Here is a 3,965-nt window from a genome sequence, read left to right as displayed (position 1 = left end):
ACGTCGGGGAAACGCGCGATAGTGTATTTTGCCATAAATGCCTGTGTAATGAAATTTCCTCTATTTTTAGATTTTTGCCTGTGAAACGGCCCTGATTCCTTCTGTAACCGCTCCTGACCATCATGCCACGCTGGAGTAGGAGTTTTTACAAGCAATGATGGATTTTGGAAGCGATAGAGCCAGAAAGGGACAATGAATTGCAGAGAAACGGCCAGGGAAGCCAAAAGCCGGGAAGATGCCTCAAAAGAGCAAGAGAGCACGATTGAGAACGGTAAGAGGAAGAAGGTAGCAGAAGGCCGTTGCAAGAGAGCAGAGAGAGCCGAAAAGCTACTACGCAGAGCAGCTGAGGGAGCCTTTGGGGTCACTTGAAGTTCAAGTGAAAAGCCAGAGAGCTGAAGGTTGTAGAGGGCCAAGAAACCAGAGTCGGAGAGCCAGAGCCAAAAAGCCAAGAGACAGAGCCAAAGCCAGAAAGTCGAGAGCTTCAAGAGCCAGGGATAAAATGGTGTCTAAACCCATTGTTTTTATGTAAAACAGTGGAGTTGAGCTAAGAGCTTGTAAAAAGGACTTTGCCATAATCCCAAAGAGCCTAGTTGAGTTGACTAGAGCTCACGGAGACGTAGCCCAAGAGTTTTGGGTGAACTCCTAATTAAATTGTTGTTCTGTGTGTTTTGTGTTCTTGCTACATTGTTTACTGTTATATATATGTTGTATCAGCATAACAACAGAATATTAAAAGCACATGAACAGTTCTAAAATAGACATAAGCATACACCTTTATTTCAAGCATATTATCAATTCCGCATTGGTTAATCATAAGGACTTGGGAATATTTAAGCTTTGGGAGTGGGAGAGGTTCTTGTAGATTAGACAAGAAGCCTAAGTGCCCCATTTTTAGATCAAGTGGTATCAGAGCCTGAGATTGATTGACCTCACCTTCAAAGAAGGTTATATCAGCATGCTTGATTGACAGAGCAAAGACTGCTTGTCTAAAAGGTGTTTAAACAGTCAGAGGTTGATTGTATGCTTGTTTTGCAGACTGACTATTGTTTAAGTTTGCAGAGGTGAAGAGAAAGCTATAGATAGCTCAGTCTAGCAAGGACAAGGAGAAAGAAGAAGTCATTGGCATTATGACAACTTCTACAAATGAGTCCTCTAATTCTTCTTTCTTCATCACAAGACTCTTTGATGAAAACATGGAGCAAGATTTGTCCACCATGATGGAAATGGTGAGAGAAATGTATGAGGATGGAAGGAAGAGCAGCAGACTTAGAGAGCAGTTGAATTCCATGAAGGAAGAAAAGCAGTTGCTTTCTGACAAATTGCAGGAAATGGAGAGGCAACTTCATATTGCAAATATGAACTCAGAAGGATGCATGAGTTGGAGACGCGGCGCTTTTTTGCCCAAGAAGCCTTAATCAAGTATCAGCTTGAAGAAGAGGTAAAGCATTCCATTTTGTCTTCAAATTCCTCTAAAAATGCTTATATTGGTTCTTTTGAAAAGCATACTAAAGGCATAGGTTCCAAGCTAATGTCCAAGATGGGCTATGAAGGAAGAGGCTTGGGAAAGCATGCACAAGGTATTGTTGAAAAAATAATGGTTGAGGAAAGGCTTAAGTATTTGGGTCTTGGCTATGGACAGTCTTATGGAAAGTGTTCCAAAGCTGCCATGAAGGCCATTGAAACACTCCAAGAAGGGGTTGCATTGCAGAGTGTGAAGATTATATTCAGGAAGAATGCAATAGCCTGAAACATCATTTGCAGGATGCAAGTGTTCAGAGGAACACACTTGAACCAGAGAGTTGGGGAGACTCTGACAACTTGAAGAGATTGATGGGGTTCCAAGGGAAGCCACTTCTTCATTTGCTTCACCTCCTCATGAAGGCAATAAAGGTGAAAGAGGCAGGTATAAATCTGGTTCTAAACATTTTCCTTTTGATTGTGCAAAGCATGATAAATTTCCACATAGAGATGGAAAAAGAATTGCTTGTTCCTTTTGTGGTTTGGATAACCATAATGTTTCTAGATGTTGGAAGAGAATGGCCACACACAGGAAGATTTTGAAGGAAAAGAAGCAAGAAGCCAAAGGTCCATTGGACAAGGCAAATCATGTTGTCAAGAGGATGCACATGCAGTGCACTTACTGCCATAAGCAAGGACATCTTGCCACAAAATGTTGGACTTTGAATCCAGCAATGCTTCCACCAAAGTTGAAGAAAGTAGAAAGAGAAGATGGCAGAAATGGAAAGGAAGATTCCATGGATGATGTGTCTCAGGATGATTCACATGATGATGTTGATGTGCAGACAAAGGTAGTACCTTTGAAAGGGATCAGTAAGAAATGGTTAGAGTTCTTATCCGATTAAGATTGTATGTCTATTAATGCATCTACATTATATTTCATTTCAGCTTCAAAAGTACAATGTGCTTAAGTGAAAGTTGAAGGATGAAATGCATGCATGAGCATGAGATGCATGAACACAAGGATGTTGATGATTCCTTTTTTTTGAACATGTATGTGTAACTAGCTTGCAGAGTTGATTGCTTTGACATGCATGTGGTGCCATGTTGACTTGGAAGAAGTTAACTTGGTCTCCAAATGGAGATAATGATGAAGTGTTACATCTTTTGGAAAAGAGTCCTAATGGTATTTTTTAATATGCTTGAATTGAAGGGTGATTTGTTTAAAGGCATGTTTTGTGGCCTTGGTATCTATTCCATCATTTGTATGCAGATGTAAGACATGGAGGTGTTCACAAGATGTGAAATATGTTTCTTTTGTTGAAGCAGGAGTTTAAGCCATCCAGTTGTTGTCTGTGTTTTTTTTGTTGTTAACCATTGTTGTTGACAGCTTTTCAAACAGGTACAAATGAAAGTTTTGTGGAGCAAATGACTTCACATTGGTTTGAGCCACCTTGGATCAGTGATCAAGGCAGAAAAGTTCAAACCACCTTCTATGACCATTTCAACAGAAGTTCTGCATGAAGGCAAGAAGGAGGACAGTTCTTCCCAGGAGAACTAGCATATCCAGAAAGGAAAGTGGTCGGAGACTTTGGTCCAGAGGCACTATGCAAGGCAAGTGTATGGAGACTAAAAGAAAAGGGTTTTTTTACTCTCATTTACTGCTCAAATCAATATATCAATCTTTTGGAGACCAAAATTTCTTTTAGTGGGAAGGTGTGATCCAAAAAGAATTTTGGATAGACTCCTAAGTCTAAGTGGTCCTCACAGAAGAAAAATGAAAGTCCAAGGAAGTTCCTGGAAATAGCCCCATTGCAGATATCTTTTCCTTCTGAATCTACTGCAACTTGAATGGGCTAAAATGGACTTAGGATGAAGAAGTTATCGCATAAAGAAAATGCCTTGTTTCTTTGGAAAAAGAGGCAAAAACCCCAAAAAAATGACAAAAAAACCCTTAAAAAGGGAAATCGCATCAGAAAAAGGCAAAGGCCGGATTTACGCGAAGGTGAAGGAAACTCCAACCCGCTGATCCGATCAATCGGATCGTAGGCAGATAGAAATGCGATATCGGGACCATGAACCTAGTGATTGCGATCACGCAATACACCGATCGTCAATGATCGAATCGGCATCAGCGATGCACAGAACCACTGGGCCATGTGCCACGCGACATGCGATAAGTGATCGCGACATGCAATCTCAGCGATTGGATCGCGATAGGAATGGACGGCCAGGATTGAATCGGCGATCGGCGATTGCCGGACCCGATGGATTTCATAAGCATAATTTATAAAATTTGAGATCTGGTAAACGGGAATTTCTGTATATTAACGATTTTCGATGAAAAAACCAAAATACAAAGAAGCGATGCCCGAAGCAGTAAAATAGACCCAAAGGGGGGTTATAATCCTGATTAAATAGAATATGAGTTTCGTAATTGCGGATTTCGGGCGGGCCTCAAGCAGTAAACGGTTTTGGGCTTGCTCTGCACGATCCCACTGACTGGG

The sequence above is a fragment of the Pinus tabuliformis genome, chromosome 7 (genome assembly GCF_031772625.1).
Source record: "Pinus tabuliformis cultivar Carrire ecotype Pingquan chromosome 7, CPIR1, whole genome shotgun sequence".
In the NCBI taxonomy this organism is placed as follows: Eukaryota; Viridiplantae; Streptophyta; class Pinopsida; order Pinales; family Pinaceae; genus Pinus; species Pinus tabuliformis.
This window is presented reverse-complemented; position numbering follows the sequence as displayed.